The following is a 19890-nucleotide window of genomic DNA, read 5'->3' as shown; positions in this document are numbered from 1 at the left end:
CGTATTGTCCGGCCCGGCGGCCGCCGGGGGCTGCCCGGCGCTCGGCCTCCCCGGCACAAAGCGCCGGAGGCCGGACCGCCGCGCAAGAGGCCAGCGTGGAAGCCGGAGCTGTAAATTAGGGCGCTCCAGCGCAGAGTGGGGGAAGGCGTTTTCTCGTTGCTGGCCACAGCCCCGCCGCTCAGGTTGGGAGCCGGGCTCCGGGGACCGTCCCCTTTCTCGGGCTTCCCTGGGGCCCGCCTCCTTTGGCCTGGTTCTGACTGGGAAGCTTGGGAAACTCTAGACCGCCTTGGACTCGGGGCTCGCCCACACCTGCTCCTGTGCGCTCCCCGGGAGAGAGCTCACGGCTGCTTTGAAGTGCTCCCGCAAATCACTTTATCACAGCACTTCCCAGCGTCGAGTTTAATTTTGAAACATCTGCGAAGAACGCAGGTGTTCTCAGCCTTGTGACTGGCCCGGAGTTCTGACACCCAGGCTCTCTTCGTTCGTAAGTTAATTTTTTTCCCCGGGGGGGTTTGGTACCCGATCACTGTCTGTCTTGCGGTCAGCATTCGGCCAGGTGTGTATTTGAAAGTACGTGAAAGCCCCGCCACACATGGCTACATCAGCAGCACCCCTGATTCGGAAAGGTAACTTCATTTTCTGCCGTGCGGCAGAAATTTCCCAGGATACCTTACTTTGAGATGTCAGGTTTCAGCTATAAAGGTTTGCGGTAAAGACACTGTAAATAAAGGGTCTTTGAGTTAAATAAGTTCCAGCGGAGTTGGTCATTGGAAGGCATTTTTAAATTTCTTGTGGCAGAGTACTTAAACAAGAGCAAAGTAATCTTAAGTAATGCTTTCTTTACCTAAGTTGAGGGAGGTGGACCAGCAGAAGGAGTCAGATGGACGCACCTGAATAAACAGGACATTGTTTGAGTTACGCTTTTAACACGAGGTCTTGGGGGTGCATAAATGAATGGAGCCACTAAGGAAGTACGGGTAAAACAGTGTTTGTCCTTTGAGTTGGCTACCTGGATGGGGTGGTGCACCCTGGTTGGTGGGAACCCTTTCCATGACTGATATTGCTCTGTGAGTAACTTGCTGAGGCTGGTTGGGTGTTCACTGAAAGCATGGCTTGCCAGGTCGCTGGTACTTAGCGATGACAGTAACTGGGGACAGAGAGCAGAGGCCACACCAAGGACCAGGGTGTCTATTTTGCTTGGCTGCTGCAAAGCGGTGATTTTGCAGAGCAACGTTGGGCGTGTGTGATTAAACCAAATAGCTGAGGGAATACATTAGGAAGAGAATTCTCTGTCTTCCTTTTATGTCATAACTTTGTGACACGTTTAAGACAATATAACATTAAAAACTTTTCAGCTTCCTTTTTGAATAGCTCCAAAACAAGACAAAAATTATATAATATGAGCATATTGATTCTGCTTATACATTGTTGAGTGTTTTTGAACACTTCTGAGAATTAGGAGTCTCTGGGTGGTGCAAATGGTTAATTGCCTGGCTACTAGCTGTAAAGGTTGGCAGTTCAAACGCACTCAGTGGTGCCTCGGAAGACAGGCCTGGCAGTCTGTTTCTGAAAGGTCACAGGATTGAACACTATGGAGTACAGTGCTACTCTGCACACATGGGGTGGCCATGGGTCGGAATTGAGGGCGACCGGCAACAGTAACAGTTAATAAACACAGACATCACTGCAGAGCGTAGTTTTGATCCAGAAATGTGTCTCTGGGAAAATTTCTGCATGTTCCCAGTGCTTTTCTAAATACTAGAGAAATGTTGAAGAGTAGAGGAAGGATTTTCAGGTTTTCCCCCCAGAATCCTTCCATGCTTTCATGAGTACTTTTTCTGTGTGGAAGTTTTATTTTCCCATCAGGGGTTGCATTGGGAAAGTAATGCCTAAGATCCTTAATCTGCACATTTACCAGAATTTCGAACTGGGTGGCAAAGGTTTTAAAGTTATTAATGCTGATTCCTTAAACATAAGAAGCTTGTTTCTTCTGAGCACGTCTTTGTCCCAGATTCATCATCCAGAAGTTATGTTGTCTTTGTAGGGCTGCTGCTGATTGTCCACAAGTTGTACCCAATGAGCATCCACAGGTGTATAGTTTAAAAAGCGGCCTGTGTCTTTGGCAATTCCATGTCAGCCTTCCTGAGCATTCCCGCTAGTAAAAGGTGGTGTTAAGCATACTTATTATAGCTTAGGATCAGAAAGAGTGATAGAGTCCTTGTTACTAAAAAGCCAAAAGGGAGGAATTCAGCAAATAACAACTCTGGTTGGCTTCCTAAGCCAAGCTGTGAATGGCACCCGGGTCATAGGCAGTGCCTTGCACCTGCTTAGTGTCTTTGCCTTGATGCCGCTAGAAGCAGCAGCTGAAAACTGAGGGTTCTGATCATCTGGAGGAAGGGAAGGGAGCATCACGGGAAGCATCCTGCCCACCCACCTGGGCAGTGTGGTTGGGAGACTGGTTAGGTTGGTTGGTTCCCCCCCACCCCTGTGTTAGGTCTCTGTTTCCACCCTTCCTACTCTACTCTACAGGGGTTGCATTTGTTTTTCACTGAACTCTGCACAGTTCTTGCATATCTGCCGGAGAGTAACAGTGCCTGAGATTAGTTACTGTGAAAATGTCTCCTCAGTTAGGAAAGGTGAAGGGCTGAGAGGTTTGGGTTTGGGACCACATGCTCCCAGCAGCGCCTGAAGTAGCCAGTCACAGGTTTCAGGTTGAGGGGCTAACAGAGCTGTGGAGGTGGTTGTATTACGAGGTCTGGCCAGGAAGGAGTTTGCTTGGCATTTTATATATTTGCTGTTTAACATCCAGGGCAGCTGAGGGGCTGAAGGAAGGACTTGCCCAAGGTTTCGGCATAGAATGCCCATTGTTGTTGGGTGCGACCCCATGTGACAGAGAACTGCCCCGTAGGGTTTTCTAGGCTGTTATCTTTATGGGAGCAGATTGCCAAGTCTTTTCTTCTGCGGAGCTGCTGGTGGGTTTGAACCACCAACCTTTCGGTTAGCAGCCGAGTGTTTAACCATTGTGCCACAAGGGCTCGTTATGTGTAGCACCCATGTAAATGGCCACTGTTTGTTCCCTCGCCTGGCTTGTCTGCTCTGTGAGCAGTCTCCGTGTCAGGGTGTGGTCTCTGAGATGAACGGGGACAGTTTGTGTGACTCTTGTACCACACTCAGACCACTGCTGTCAGGACGCCAGGCTGGGAGCAAAGCATTGAGTCGACTGCAGTTTCTGAAAGAACTGATCACTGACTTAGGCATTTTTTAATTTGGAGGATGGTGGTGAGTTTCTTTTTCTTCCAAACTTATGTGTATAGGTAAAGTTTCAAGTTACTTTTCTGCGAAAGCATATTTAGGAGTGGAAAGTGAGTTCTCTTGCACATACGCACCCCCATAAACGAAACTTGCACATTTTATTATATCTAAAACCTAAGCTTCATTTTCAAATAGCACTGTAACAAGGCACAAATAAAACGAGCATGTTGATCTTCCGTGAACATTATGTTACATTGGCTTTGGTTGGTAAAAGAATTCTTTTTAAGCAACCAAGAGAACTTCAACGCAAAGATCCCAAGTACAGAAGAAATTAGGCCAAACCTAGAAACACCTGAGTCTGATGTGAGCATGTCAGGTTTTAACACAATCAGGAGTCATGCCGCGCAGGCTCCAGCACCCCTGTTTCTTCCAGGCTGCTGATTTTGTGATTTTTTTTTTCCCCTCTGTAATCAATGAGTGCTGCCAGCTAATAAGAGTAGAAAGTGTATCCTTGACTCTGTGGATTTAATTTTTTGGAATCGAGTTATTTTGGAAAGGGAGGGAGAGGTCATTGAGTTAGAACTCATGGTGGGGCACTGTGGTGGTGGCTTTGGGTTAGGGCTGGGTTTGATCTAAGCTTTGTTGTTTAATAGAAGTGTGCCCTCCTGCAGGTTGCTTAACTTCTTGGTAGCTTACTTTCTGCACCTCAAGAAGCAGGTCATTCAGACCTTGCAAGGTGGTTGTGAGGATGAAATGACAAAAGTATATGGAAGTGCCAGTCCCACATTCTGGAGCATAGGAGATGTTCAGTAGAAGGTGTTGCTGTGATGATCAAGTCGTGGCCGTTGAGGAATGACTATGCATAGGTTAAGACAAGGCAGAAGGAGCCCTGGTGGTGCCAACGGTTAAGCACTCGGCTGCTGACCAAAAGATTGGCAGTTCGAACCCACCCAGCTGCTCTGCAGGAGAAAGACCTGGCAGTCTGCTTCCATAAAGATTATAGCCAAGAAAACTCTATGGGGCAGTTTTACTCTGTCACATGGGGTCACTATGAGTCGGAATTGACTCAGTGGAACCTAACAACACAACAGTGAGACGTGGGAGACATGCTGCAGGAGGGGCAAGGTAGTCTTCGGAGTTAGACAGAAATGTCTCTTACCGTAATTACATCCTAATGCGAATTACGAAGAAAACAACAGCCTCAGTCTTAGCAATATTATTCGTGGAATCATTGTTTTGATGTGCCTAGAGATATTTACGCTTTAAGGTCTGATATTTAAGAAAAGATGTAGTGGCTAATAGAGAAGCTGTGCGGATTTGGTGCATTGTGACAGCAGTACTGATGTTGAGTCAGCTCCGTAGCCTTCTCTGACCAGTGTTCTTGCTCTTGCATTAATATTAGAACATCTAATGATGAATTTGGAGTTGAGAATCGTGTTGTAGCAGGGAAGCCAGCGCACCGAGTCGGCCTTGAATTCTTCTCTCTGGATCCCCACATCCTGTTACCAAGCCCTTTTGTTTTTCCAGCCACCACCCTCATCTAGGCCCTTGTTGCCTCACGCTGGGACTATTGCAGTAACCTTCTTCCTGAGCTCCGCCTCCACCCGTCCTAAGCCCCACACAGCTATGAAAACTGACTGCCCCTAGGACTGCTTTCTCTTGTCACTGCCCTGCTTAAAAGGACTCAGGTGTCCTGTCTTCCCTCATGGCTCCTCAGCATGGCCCAGCCTCCTTTGTGCCTTGGGTGCCCTGTGCACCCACACACTCCTGCTGTGTGGGGTACAGCTTGGGCTTTTATGCCTCCATACTTGAGTGCACTGTGGTAGCCTCACCTTCTGGAATGCAAACAGGAACAAACACCTCAAGAAAGTGGTTCCGAACCCCATTCAGGTGCTGCCTTCCCCCTAAACCTTTCTGGTCACCTCAGCTGCACAAGAGCCTTTGCCCCACATGCAACCCTGCCTTGGGATCACCAGCTGTGGACTTGCCTTCCTCCAGTAGATGGCTCTGAAGATGACCATCATGGGCTCCTTTTTTGTTAGATTTATTTTTGGGAGATTCTCTTTCAGGAAACACTTTTTCATTGAGTTCGGAGGCTAAACAGTGATATGGGAGGTGGGGGCTGGCTGGCAGCATGAAAGAGAACACTGAAGCCATAAACAATATTGCTTTGATAGCTGCTAATTCAGTTTTATTGCTTTTAACGTAAGTTACTTCAGATGGCAGTTTTTGATCCTTTTGGAAGGAAAACCTTGTTTTCCATACAGGGACATTGCTAGGTCTTCATAAATGACTAAAGGATTTGTTTTATTTCTAAAATTTATTTTTGTTATTGATTTTTTTTTTGGCCTGTGTATTGTTGCTTGATCTGCATGGCAAAGAAATTTTACTCTGGAGAACAAGAGCTGTAACAGGGTACTTGACGTGTACAGTGTTAAATGTCACCTACTTCATAAGCTTCTCATTCTGAACTAATTTGGACTTAAAAGTTAGAGGAAGCAGCATTTTAAGTGTCACGCGTAGGCAAGAGAGTAAGTTATGCCATTTTTCTCTGTATTGGTTAACAAGTCAGGCATGTTGAAATCCTGTAGAAGAAAAGTTCTGAGGACTGGTAATTGAAACTTTCTTTGGAAGTGGGAAATGGGGTAATTAGAAAGTTTCTTATGCAGGGAAGTAAGTTGACCTGGGCAAGAGCAGGATGCTTCTAGAACTTAACGAGACACCCCTGAGAGAGAGACCAGCAGGAAGACAAAATGGGAAGGGCCAAGGGACATGTGTGGGAGTAACCTACAAGTGAGCTGGGTGTGAAGTGGTTAAAAAATCCCCAAATCCATACTGCTGTGTGGCCTTTTAAAATTTTTTTAAGTAATATTGTTTTCAGCAAAGGTTGACACAGCAGTTTAGGTTCCCATTCAGCGATTTCTACACAAGTTATTCAGTGACATTGGTTACAGTCTTCAAAATGTGTGAGCGTTCTCGCTGTTCCTGTTCTGGTTGTTCTGTGTGTTGCTTTTTTATTATTTTGTATATAACAAAACATCTGCCATTTCAACAGTCTTCACGTGTTCAGGAGGATGGTTGCAGGAATGGTAAAGTAGCGTCCGCATGGTTGAGAAGGGCTGGGACTGGCCAGACCACATGTGGTGAGGCACATGATGGCTCACTGCCTGATGTGTTCTGGGTCCTCCGGGTGTATGCCTACTGCTCCCATTATAACTCCTTCAGTTCTTGCACCAACCCTTGAGGTATGGAGACCACCACTGTGAGGTCACAGCTGCTCATAGAAATGCCCAGGTGCCCTTTCAAGGAGCCGACGTTATCTGACTGAGAGGAGCTTTGCCCTAATAAATGTTTGAAACATAGGAGGGGCGGGAGTGAGTGTCGTATCTAAACCTCAGAGTGATGGGACATCATTCTCCTTGGGCCATTGACAGTTTAAAAGCAACAGAAGGGGGCTCCCTTGTCTGACAGGAGGGGGTTCTGCATGATTTTCCCGACTGGCATAAAAGACTCAAGACCCAGATCCCTCTGTCTTGAAGCGACACCAGTGACTTAATTGGTTTTCCTGAGATCTTGATACTGGGAAGGTGGGGTTCTGTGCTTCGTATCAGACCCAAAAATATCGACCAGGGCACCGTTTAGCTCTCGCAGTAAGCTGTTAAACTGGCATGTGGTTTGGGATGCGTGCTCCGTGAGTTTGCTAGGGTGTAGACCTGCATTGTGGAGTGTGATCACACCCCAGGGTGTAGCCACAGGTGTCTGGGTGGTAATCTGACTTCTCTTGGCTACCCCCCCCACCTCCCCTTCGCCCCCCCCCCGACTCATGGCAGTTTCAGAGCACTGAGGGAGGGCTTTTACAGGGGAAACCCCATGGCCCTGCTCTGTGTGGGCTGAGCAAATCCTGTGGCTGTGAGGCCCCTGGTAAAAAGTCTTACGGGCCGTTTATCTAGAGTTGCAGGTGCATTTCATCAATGTGACTTTAGGGAATAAATTATATTCCAAGTCTCTTAATTGACCGTGTGCAACTGCTGTCTTAAAACAAGCACGTGTAACGCTTTTTAACATGCTAAGTTGGTTACATAGTCCAGCTCCTCTTAAACAGTACAGAGCAGGTGACTTTGAAGTGCTTGCTTCTTCCAGTTTCTGTCAGCTTCGAGGAGAAAGTTCAATCAAGTGGACTATGTGAAATGGTGAAAAACATTGCTGAATCCATACTGCTGTTTTTCTTTATTATTAAATGTATATATATAAAACAAAAATCTGTCATTTCAGTAATGTTCACGCGTACAGTTCAGTGACCTTATGTTCATCGTGTTGTTCAGCCATCACCTTTATCCCTTCCCAACATTTTTCCATCATGTACTGCTGTTTTATAACCATCATAGATACTTGTAAGAACTCTCCCCCAAAGATTCTCAGTCCTTTTTTTTCTCTTGTGTTTGGAGTTTGTGAGGACTAAGGGGGTGAACAGATAGGGGCTAGAATGCTTCATTGAAGAGAAGGAAAGCAGCTGGTGGAGTGAAGGTTGTTATCGCCCCTTCCAAGTCCCCTTGGAGCAACCCAACAGCAGTTGCCAGAGGTGCTGCTTCTCCTGACTGATGCGGTGTCGTACCTGCACTGGCTGGAAGGTCTTTCGGGTTCTCAGAAGCATCCAGGCCTTCTACTGGTACTGATGAGAACAAACTGAGATTGTTTTTCCTACTTTAAGACTTGTGCTGACATTTAGACCCATCTTTCTCCAAAAAGACATTCATTTTCATACCGGGGATGGGGAGGTGATATATGTTTGTAAAAATGGTGTGGTGGCTGCGTCGTCGTCTGACCTCTCTGTCTAACTTCACAAGGTGGAGAGAATCAAGATCATTAGCCCATGGCTGATTCCTATGAGGTGGAGGTTAAACATACCTCCTCTCTCCAACCTTTTTACCAATTCTGACACCAGCCCTCCTTCCCATGGCACTCTGTACTCTGCTGGGTTCGATTAATTTGTTGCAGTGGCCACACAGAATTCACAGATCATACTCATAGTTGTGGGATGTATTAGCGAAGTAACAGGTTACAATTTAGGATCAAGAGTGACTTGGGATAGAGTTTTTTGATCAGGACAGCGTTTTCTCATCCGTGCCTGCAGGCAGACCTCTCTCTGGCCCTCGGCCTCTCGACCCTTGGCCAGTCTATGCCCTGCTCTGGCAAGTGTTACAAAGCTGTTTATTCCACCAATAAGTGCTTGGGGGCATCGCATTCAGCGAGCAAGCCCTCCTACCTGAAGGCACTCAGCTCTCTTGCTCCGTGGGTCAGCATACCCACTGTAACTGCCTTACTCTGTGGGCTGGGAAGCCCACCGCACCATCTCGTATTGGTCTCCTGGTTCACCATCTTGTGCTGTCTCTGGTGTTACAGTTTTCTTTCTCTGTCTCCTGGGTCTAGGAGGTTCTCAGCACAGGGACCCTGGTTCCAAAGGACACGCTCCACTCCCATCTGTTCTTGGTAGTAGTGAGGTTCCCCTTGTCCACCTCTGGGATGGCTCATTTTAAGCTTAGCTGGATGGCAAAACTGACCAGTCCCCTCATTAGGGTGCCGTATACCTTATTTGCATTATTAGCAAGCTGTGCAATCCCCTTGGTAGGCCACAAGTGCCTTATTTGTGTAGTCCCTCCCAGTCATTTGGTGGGAGTTTTAAGACCATGGTGAGAAAGGCCATATGAAGCAATCCATAGCACTACAGGCCATCCCCTGGCTTTTCTGGCCACGGTTCTTTCATTCTTGGAAGATAACTTCTCCCTCCCAATCATTTTACAAGTTCAAAACAGTCATTAACAATTACTCCTTCAGGAGGGCAAAGAGTCCTCAGGGTGAGGTTACTCAGGTACCAGCCATTCAGGTCTGCTGCTGGTATCCATCTGATCTGGTCAGGTTCTCCACAGGTCATCTCGGCTTCACCCTTTCTGGTGTCTGATGAAATTTAACTGAGAGAAGATTATTCCCTTGCCTCAAGCCTTACAAATTATCAGCTTAGCAAAACCTTTAAGAGACTTTAGATACGGCCACTGTACTCCAGTCCAGTGGTTCCTCCCCCTTAGTCCACTCTTTCAGAGTTACTGCTTCTATAATTAAGTTTTTACAATCACAGTAAACCCTGTTAACAGTCAAAACTCACAACTGAATCACATAATCCTGTCAGCATCATCCCCTATCCTGTCTTCGCCAGACCTACTAGGAAAAGAGGAATCTATTCACTGGGGATCCTGTCTTGTCCTCCTTATTTTGAGGGTAAGCACACCCACTAAAGCTTGTAAGCAAGCCACTTCATGCCTTTATCTCCCCCTCCCCGTTTCACATAGCCAATTTCTAAATTGCCTGTCCCTATCAAACCAGTACTCTGAGGAGACGAGCACGTTCCTTGGTCTGAAGAATCTTCTGTTCTGGTTGAACTTTGAGCATCTGCATCCATAAGCAAAGTCCAGTCCAGAGCAAGCCATCAGATTGTAGCAATTTACACCAGCTCGCAGCGTCAGACATCTCTCTCTTCATTTGGTTGGGTTCTAGTCAGTTTATGTCTTGCCACTGTGGGCTAGGTCAGTGAGTACCAGCCTGTGAGCTTGAGAGGCCACATACCTCCTTGCACGTTAGACCAGCCGGCCCCTTCTCTCTTTCTCTCATCACCAGCCGCTGTGGGCTGGGTCAACAGGTAACAATGGAACATGTCCAAACCCAGCCCATCTCTTCATTGCTGCCCCAGGTGGTCACTGCAAGAGGGTATACCAGGCTGTCTACTTACCGGCTCCCTTTAACTTCCAGTCCTGGAAGGGGGTTCTTCTGATGGGCACTGACTTTTCCTACCTCAGTACACCCAAAAGCAAATGGCTTGCTTGAAATTAAAAAAGCAAAACAGTCATTTTTTTTCCCCCTGCAAGTCTTGCCTTCAAATGTAAATTTCCCGCTCTTTCTGCAATTCTGGGTAGGTCTGCATATCTTTTCAAATGTAAATTTCCTGACTGGAAAGGTTCTGGGTGGGGGGCTCAGGTTTTCAACCTAAACCTCTAATACTCTATACACAGGGCTACTCCATTTTAATGAACGGCCTGTGTTTCTTTTGGGCAAATCCTACTTCCCCTTTTAGCATATCCAATCCAGTCTTGACTGAAGTTGGAGTTAGGCAGTGTTCATTTCCATCACACGTTTAGGTCTGTTTTAAAATAACAGGAGAAACATTAAATATCCTTAGTACATTCAAATGAGCACCTGACCTTTTTAAAACATTTTAGCTTCATCTTCTCCACATCTTGACTATCTTCCCATTCATATGCATATGGATTGGCCTCTGGCTAGGTGGAACCAGAAGACCCTGGCCCCCTAATAACTGGCCTTTGCCCCGAGCCGCTCTAGATGCAGCTTTTCTCTACCCAGCTGCAGTTTAACATGTCTTACTTTCCCTTCAGCCATTACAGGTAACAGCAACCAAAGTAACCATCAGAATGATAAGTTTCACCTCCCACACGCTTTCATTCTTTTTCTTCCTAAGTCCCATGCTTCCAGGAGTGTGGAGCCGTTGCAGTGAATCCGCTCATTCTCTCTGTCACATAGGTGATTAGCATAGAGGATCACTGTTTGTAACTTTCTGTCCTTCCACCGTTGTAACTAAATAAAATTTTATGTGAAACAGCAATTCCGGTATTAGAAGTCTACAAGCGCGCTTTGAAGGAACATTGCATATGTGAATTTTGAAGTTTCTGAAGTATCTGGTGAGCTTCTTTTTTGCTTGGGTGGACAGCTGCCCTGCTACACAAGCGGATGATGTTTATCCACACCGTTTCTATGCTTGTTTTACTAGTACTCATGTGAAACCCGCCTTACAGAGGTATGCTGACGAGAATGGAAGAGATTTTTGAAATGGTTTTCCAGAAATTATTTCCAATGCTTCATCTATAGCCAGCTTCAACAGTTTATCCTATAAGCCTGTAGTGGAATTATCTCTCGGTGAAAGAAATGAATCCTGAATTTCCTATATTTCTGAGTCACGGTTAACAACTAGCCAACCCGACATATTCCTGTAGAGTTGATTCCGACTCATAGCGACCCTGTAGGACACCGAGTAGAACCGCCTCATAGGGTTTCCAAGCCTGTAATCTTTACGGAAGCAGACTGGCACATCTTTCTCTTGCGGAGCAGCTGGTGGTTTCGAACTACAGACCTTTCAGTTGGCAGCCGAGCACTTAACCAGTGCGTCACCAGGGCTTCTATCACGGTTAACAGACAAACACTAAAATATCACATACTGTAATGTGATTGATGCGCATGCCAATTTGGCAGCAGCGCCGTCCTTGCTGTGGACTTCCATTCATTGGGCAGACGTTGGCGGAAAACCTACTGACTTGCCGGCTCAGTGCTGGCTGCTGGATCATGGCTCCTGTGTCCATGACCTGAAGGCTTCCTGCAGTGGAAGAGCCTTGTTAGACACATTCAGGGGTGGGACAAATGGTGGAGAGGAGGCAGTTGTGGCACAAGGCAATGTGGGTCTGGTCTACTTGGGGAAGAGGTGGGTCAAGGAAGGCTTCATGGAGGAGGTGACATAGCTGAGGGGCTGAAAGAGGGGCTGGTATGAGGCAGAAGTTGTCGATCAGCACAATTGGCTTGAGAGCTGTCTCTAACTAGACTGAGTCTGTGTGAGCAGAGTCGTGGCCCCCAAAGATGTCCATGTCCTGTTCCCCAGAACCTATGAAGATGTTGCCTTACATAGTAAAAGGGACTCTGCAGGTGTGATTAAGTTAAGCATCTGTACAGATAGGGAGATGATCTTGGATTACCTGGTGGGCCTGGTGTAATCACACGGGTCCTTTTAAGTGAGAGGAGGAGGCAGGAGGATCTGTCAGAGGGATGTGATGTGAGAAAGGCCTGTCCTCCACCATTTCTGGCTTTGAAAGTGGGAGGGGGTCCCCTGAGTCAGGGAATCCAAGTGGCCTCTAGAAGCTGGGCAAGCCAAGGGAACAGATTCTCCCTTAGAGCCTCCAGGAGGGATGCAGCTCTCCCAATACTGTGAGACCCATTTCCAGCTTTGACCTCCAGAACGGGAAGATGATAAGTCATGTTATGTTAAGTCACTATTGTTGTTGTTATTAAGTGCTGTTGAGTCAGTTCCGACTCATAGTGACCCCACGTACAACAGAACAGAGTACCGCCTGGTCCTGCGCCATTCTCACAGTTGTTATGCTTGAGCCCATTGTTGCAGCCGCTGTGTCAGTCCATCTCTTTGAGGGTCTTCCTCTTTTTCGCTGACCGTTTACCTAGTATGATTTCCTCCTCCAGAGACTGGTCCCTCCTGATAACGTGTCCAAAGTATGTGAGATGAAGTCTTGGCCATCCTTGCTTCTAAGGAGCATTCTGGCTGTACTTCTTTCAAGACAGATTTGTTTGTTCTTCTGGCAGTCCATGGTATATTCAGTATTCTTCACCAACACCGTAATTCAGAGGCATCAGTTCTTCGGTCTTCCTTATTCACTGTCCAGCTTTCACATCACTAAGTTGGTGGTAATTTGTTGCAGCAGCAATGGGAATGTAATACAGGGTCCGAGGAGGTGGATGAGAAATCACACATGGGTGCCCAGTAAGGTGGCTACCTTGAAACCTTAAGAGAGCCGCGTGAAGCCTGCTGAGCCTGAGAGCTAACACATTAGTGAGCACGCACTGTGTGCCAGGCCACGTGATCTGAGGGCCACCCAAGTATTCTCTTATCCTTCCTGCAACTCTCTGAAATACGTATGTCAACACCCCCGTTTTACAGCAGAGCAAACAAGGCGCCCAGCAAGTTAGGTAACTTACCCAGGGTCACCCAGAGCAAGGAGCAGAGATGGGACTTGAACCCACGCATCCTGGCTTCACAGCCCTTTATGATTCATCATAGCAATAGACACCATTGCTCATAGAAATAGTGGTTCCTGCTCTTCTACTTAAAGGCCCTATCCCACCTTCTCCTGCGGGTCTTACCTCACCACCCCAAAGTGGTTAGCTGCACTTGGACTTGCTAGTCTGAACCTTTTCATATGCTGTAAATACAGAAAGTAGCTCGCTGCCAAAACAAGCTGGGGCCATCCATAGAGTTCAGCAAGTGGAATTTGGTGGCATAAGAAGATAGGGAGTGGAATGTTACATGTTCTTAAAGGTAGACACTTTCTTCCTTTGAGAATTGCATCAGATATTCAGTAATATGTTTTAATAAAATCTTGGGCTGGAACGAATCACCTCTAAAGCATACGGTTGTCTTTGGGGCTGTATGTGGTGTGGGGTATATGGAAGGGTTTAACTGGAAAAGGCCTGAGTCTTGTGGGCTGGGCCCAGGCACAGGTGCATTGCAATCCAGAGCACCCCGTTTTGTGTGTGTGTAGGGTTCAGTATCAAGACATCGATTCAGGTCCTAGGATCATCTTGTCACTGTGACCGTCTGCACCTACAGATGAGCAGACAGAGGCTCTGAGAAACTTCTGTGAGGGCGCTCAAGCTCACGTCGGTAGCGTGAACCTTACTTGTTCTGGCCCAGGCTGTTCTCACGAGCATGGTGAGGCCTTTCTGGTCTGAAGTGGTGACCCAGCTGGGTTCCTTTCTCCTCCCTCTTGTCTACATCCCCTAGTTTCTTGAGCGAACAGCTTTCACAAGGTGGAAGGAAAACTGGGTCAGAGGTACCGGAGCCTCAGAATTCTTTAACTCGGCAGCGGTGGCAAGAACTGGGTGACTTTAGAGGCCAGTCTGTTCCTTCGTTAACTTCCAGCCAGCTGTGTGGTGTTTATTGTTTTTGTGGCATATTTTGAATATTTCCCCTTCGGACCTCCTTCCTTGGCAGTGAATTTTGAAACATGATGGACCTTTGTAGATCACTTCATAGGCAACTTTGGGAGGCATTTTTAGTTATAAAGTGATTGTAGCAACTACAGTTTTAAATACTGAATTCCTTACTTGGTTTCCCTTCAGTCTTTGCCTCTAAGTCACTGATTCAAGAACGCTTAAAACGTGACTTTTTGATCTGTTGTTTTCCCAGCTATGCCCTCTGCTCACATGATGCACCAGATTGTATGATTTCGTGTTTGTGACTTCCTTTTAATTCCCTTGGATATCGTATAAGATGCACGGTTTCCATCAGTGCACAGACCGTTGGGATGGGTGTCTGTGGGCCGTCACTTGTGTGTGTGGCTCTGCCAGGGAAAACAGGAAGAAGGGAGACACGAGTTCTGGCCTCGGGAACTTGCGCGGCCGTGAAGATGTCCACAGAACAAATGATAGTATGTAGAATCCGGCACAGAACTGTTAATGGGTTGGTCCGTGGCTTGGCAGAAATGGAGACCTTCGGTGAGTTGATTTGGGGATGTCTGGAGAAGGTATATATAAGCCAGGTGACCCTTGGGTGTCCTTGCTGTTATTAGTTGCCATTGAGTCCACTCTGACTCATGGCAACCCCATGCACAACAGAAAGAGACGTTGCCCTGTCTTGTTCCTTCTTCATGATTGTTGGTATGCCCTTGAGTCCATTGTTGGGGCCACTGTGGATTTTGAGTGCCTTCCAACCTGGGGGGCTCATCTTCCAGCACTGTACTGGACAATGTTCTTTTGTACTCCATGGAGTTTTCATTGGCTAATTTTTAGAAGCAGATCAACAGGTCTTTTTTCCTACTCTCTCTTAACCTGGAAGCTCCGATGAAAACTGTCCACCATGGGTGACCCTGCTGGTATTTGAAATACGGTGGCATAGCTTCCAGCATCACAGCAACACGCAAGCCATCATAGTACAACACACTGACAGATGGGTGGGTATCCTAGTGAGGGGAAAAGAAACAAATAATCCCTCTGTGTCCTGGTCTATCAGGCAGTGCAGAATTGACAGCAGGCATGGGGAATGTGTGATCCCTGCCAAGTGTGTGAAAAGTCTTCAAATATTCTAAAATTGGGGTTATTAACACCTTTTGGGGATACAGGGAGAGAAAAATTAGGGCCACAAATCCAACATTTTCTTCTAATGGTCACTATTTCCTTTGAAATCAGAGGCCATTATTTAAAAGTGAATTTCTCATTTGATGAAGTTAAGTACTGGGCTTTTATTTTTCTTAAAATGCTGTTTTTATTTTAGGTATGTTGAGTATTAGAGGGCACTTGGTCATGTAATTTCATCTTAGAGCAGAAAGTGTGTGACTCCTTATCTACAGGTGAAGAAACCAAGGCTCTGGGATGAAGTGATTTCTAGACCTGTACTGCCCGTCATCGTAGCCACTTGCTCTGTGTGGCTGTTTAAATTTAAGCTGATTAAAATAAAATTCAGTTCTTCTGTCCCACCAGCCACATTTCAAAGGTTCAGTAACCCTGCGTGGCTTGTGCATGGGAGAGCGCAGGTACAGAACAAATTTCCATTGTCTCAGAGAGTTCTAGTGGACAGTGCTGTTCTAGAGGCAGCCTGCGAACTGGGGTTTGGCTCTGCCTTTCTTGGTGTTCATTTAAACAGGCACCCCAGCTGGATCAGGATTGTTTATGAAAAACCAAGCATTTTCATCTGTCAGCCTGGGAGGAAGGTCCCCCAGGCAGCCCGGCATAGTGCGTACTTGCTGGCAGTCTGGCGGTCACTGCTTCAAGCACTGGGGGGGGTGGGGGGGGTCCACAAAGATGAAGAAGTGATAAGGTGTCTTTGCTTAAGGAAAGCCAGCAGGATATGGATAGGTCATGTGTACAGGTAATTGATGCAGGGTAGAAAGTGATGAATGCCACTGGAGGTGAACAGATGGGGTTCTAGAAGTTGAGAAGAGAGAGGGAGAGATGACATCGGCCTCTGGGGAAGCAGGAGGGCTTGCAGTGGGCCTTAAAGGACGGTTGGGATTTGAGTTCAGGGGAATTTGAGGTGCGGGTGCCAGAGCCACGCGTTCTGGCACCGTCTCTCTGTGTCCCGGGCATATCCATTGTGTCATAATTACTGCATGGTGTTGTAATTACCACAATGTGTTATGTTTTTTTGCTTTTTCTCCCCATTTAGACTTTGAGGTCCAAGAGAGCAAGGACTGTGTCCAGCTCACTTTTATATGCCTTGAACGTCAGTTTCTCCTGCGTGGAACCAAATAATCAAATGCCCTGCAGGCTTATATTTTAGTTTCAGTCAGATTGAAACTTGCCACGGTGTTAAATACCAACCAACTTTAATTTTACATGCTTTAGTAACGGTTATAAAGGATTAGAATTACACCCACCCTTCTACAAGTCTTAACTTTTTGGTAAAATGTTTTTAGTAATTGTACCTCACCATGATTTTTCCCCCAAAGTGTACTTCTTTTTTATTTATTAAGAAAAAGAAACTTTTTTCTTTTATTTGATTGTGATAATGTAGATATAACAAAATGTTTGTCATTTTAAGTGTACTATTCAGTGATGTTGATTACGTTTGCCAAGTTGTCCGTCACCACTATCCATTTCCACAAGTCTTTTATTGCCGCAAGCAGAATTTCAGTACCCGTCGCAGTAAGTCCCCGTCTCCTACCCCAGCCCCTGGTAGCCACTGATAAACTTTGATCCCTATGCATTTGCCTCTTCTAAATATTTCATGTAAGCGGGGTCATACAGTATTTGTCCCTCCGTGACTTGGTATAGTGTTGTCAGGGTTTCATCCATGTAGTAGCATATGTCAGAATTTTATTTCTTTTTTATGGCTGAATAATATTCCATTGTATTTGTGGACCCCATTTATTGATCCATTCGTCTGCTGGTGAACACTGATTTTTTAATAATAACTTTACTGAGATATAATTAATGTACCATACAGTTCACCCATGAAAGTGCACGGTTCAGTGGATTTTAGTATATTCACAGAGCTGTGCAGCCATCGCCACAATTAATTTTAGAACGTTTTCATTATCCCAGAAAGAAACCCCGGACCGTGTCGCCGTCATCCCCATTTCCCCTCGGCTTTAGGCAACTGCTGAGTCTGCTCGCTATCTTTGAGCTTGCCCGTTCTGGACGTTTCATGTAGACGGAACCATGCGTTCTGTGGTCCTTTGTGCCTGACTTCTTTCACTTCACATAATGGGTCGAGTTCATTCGTGTAGCATGTGTCAGAACTCCATTCCTTTTCACTGCTGGATGATAGTCTGTTACTTGGAACCTCACCACTGTGGTTTATATTGGATCTAAAAAGTGTTACTGGTTCTGATGATTCTGCCTTATTCTGTAATATGTTCTATTCAGTATTCTTTTAAGAGACTTTGTAGTTGTGACCAGGCATTACTCCTAAATTGAATTAACTGGGTAGAGGGGTAGATTTGTGACCAGGCATTACTCCTAAATTGAATTAACTGGGTAGAGGGGTAGATCGTGTGTCAGGGGTTCCGGTTTGAAGCCCCGGTTGCATCAATTTAGCAGCGCCACTGGGAGATGTCCGCAGGGATTTGTTAGAGGGATTTGACTGTACACACAGTCTGTTGTTCCTGGGTATGGTGCTGGAGCCTGAAGTACAAGGAAGGTGGGCGGGGTGGGGGAACCCACGTCCGCACAGGCCTATCTCCAACTTCATTAACGGAGCTGGCTGGCACCCTTTCTTACAAAGCCAAAGACCCAGAAGGCCGAGAAGCTCCCCAGCTAAAGGAGTATGGCTGCGCTCACTCCGCCTTCCAGATTGCGCGCAGAGTGTCTCCTATGACTGGGGACCACGCAGAGGCCACACATGGTTCCAGCTTAGCTAAGGTGGCACAGTACACACCCACCAGTCAGCTTGGGCTGTGGACTGTCAGACTTTTTGGCGTCAGATCCCTCTACAGTCTTAACACTGAGGATGAGAACCACAAAGAGCTTTCGGTTAGGTGGGTTATTAAAAAAAGAAAAAACCTGTTGCCTTCAAGTTGTTTCCGACTCAGCGACCCTGTAGGACAACGTAGAACTGCCCCATGGGGTTTCCAAGGCTGTCATTTTTACGGGAGCAAACTGCAGGTGGGTTCAAACTGCAGGACTTTCAGTTAGCCAGACAGTGCAGACCTTACGGTTAGGTGGGTTAAATAAGTATAACCCACCTAAGGGGCCGTGGTGGCACAGTGATTACCCCATTAGTGGGTTTTATTTACTTACTGTGTTAGAAATCAAGAGGAACATTTTACTGCCTGCCTGACCCTTGCAGGCATGTGAGTTTACAACCCCAGTGGGCCATTCTGGCAGCAGAGTGGCCGCTTCTGCATCCGTGGATGCCCTAGGGATGGGATGCAGGAAGGCGGGGTGGTTCTTGTAATTGAAATGCCGGGGATCTGGGAGTGGACATCAGAAATGTCTTCCTTTTTTCCCCCAGTTAAAGATGTGACTATGACAACAGAAGAGCCCTGTTACTACTAGTAACACAGGTTATTTCATGGGAATTCAAGGGAATTCTTAAACAAGAGATGATTTGTGATTTTGGTTATTTTGCTTTCTAATACTGCCTTCATAATGGCCAACACACCCCTCATTACTTTTTATCCTGTTTTTATCTTTTCCTCTGTTTTCTATTTTCCAGTAGCTTGTGTAGAACAGTTGGAACTCTTCGGAAATCAGTCTGAGTTTAAAACATTACTTATCCTAAAACAGTAATGTTGAGGAGCACATGTTGTTGATGGACTTAAAATCTCTCTCCTGTCCTTCTGACCCCACCCTCAAACCCCAAACTGGTTTGTTTTTTAAAATAGTTAAGGAAATTCCAGGCATCTGGGAGGGTGCTGCCATTTGCTAAGGTGTAAACATATCTTTCAGTTGCTCTTGAATTGGTTCCGACTCATGGAGACCCCACCTGTGTTATTGTAGAACTGTGCTCCATAGGGTTTTCAATGGTTGATTTTTTTTTTGGATGTAGATCACCAGGCCTTTCTTCTGAGGTGCCTCTGGGTAAATTTGAACCTCCATCCTTTTGGTTAGCAGCCACGCGCAGTACCCAGGGACTCCTCAGACCACAAGTAGTTTAGGTAATCCCTTTGTTCCAGGATTCTCTTAGCAAAGAGCCAATCCCAGTCCTTCCTGACCTCCTAAATGGGCAGCTAGAATGGGCTGCTGTGTCACCCTCCTTTCGCTTTTGTGTAGTACAACCTCCAGGGCTACCGAGGTGGTGTCATGCTTGGGCCGATCTTTCAGCTGGTTTGGGTGGCTTGTGAGTGTGTTTGCCTTTGTTGTAAAAGTAATACGTATTCACTGAAACAGTCAAACAACGTGGAACCAAGAAGAAAAAACTTCCCTCCTCAGAGGTAGCGGCTGTGTACTTAGCATAGTACGGACATTATCCCAGGTCCATCTGTACAGCTTCACCTCATTCATTCTTTAAGGACATCATGGTAATTTATTCAGTGATTCTTCCGTAGATGGACTTCTCCCTCATTTATTATGATTTTATTTTCTTTAAAACTACATATATGATTTTATTTTCTTTAAAACTACATAAATTCATATACATATGTAAACTTTGTAAGGAATTGAATTTTTAAACACCAAAATGTATAATTTCATTATTTTTAGAGAAATATTGGGGAAAATTAAACATTTATACAGGTCTCAGAGTTGTTATTATGAACATCATTTACATCAAAGCCCTCAAGAACAATTGTGATTTGTGGAGCTGTTTGCCCCCACATTACATGGCCCATATTCCTTTTAAGTTCTTGTCTCTTATTCCCC

General features: G+C 46.1%; 1 protein-coding gene across 1 annotated transcript in view; it reads left to right on the top strand.

Annotated features, from left to right (window-relative positions):
• The first annotated feature begins 150 nt into the window (after positions 1–150).
• Positions 151–19890, top strand: part of USP7 (ubiquitin specific peptidase 7) — a 67277-nt gene continuing 47537 nt past the window's right edge. The window contains exon 1 of the mRNA XM_023728459.1: positions 151–484. The gene's annotated coding sequence lies outside the window, so the exon portion shown is untranslated. The remainder of the gene's footprint in view (positions 485–19890) is intronic.

Source organism: Trichechus manatus, unplaced genomic scaffold (genome assembly GCF_000243295.1).
Source record: "Trichechus manatus latirostris isolate Lorelei unplaced genomic scaffold, TriManLat1.0 scaffold00024, whole genome shotgun sequence".
NCBI classification, from domain to species: Eukaryota; Metazoa; Chordata; class Mammalia; order Sirenia; family Trichechidae; genus Trichechus; species Trichechus manatus.
The sequence above is the reverse complement of the archived record's forward strand: the minus strand, read 5'-3'. Positions and strand labels throughout refer to the sequence as shown.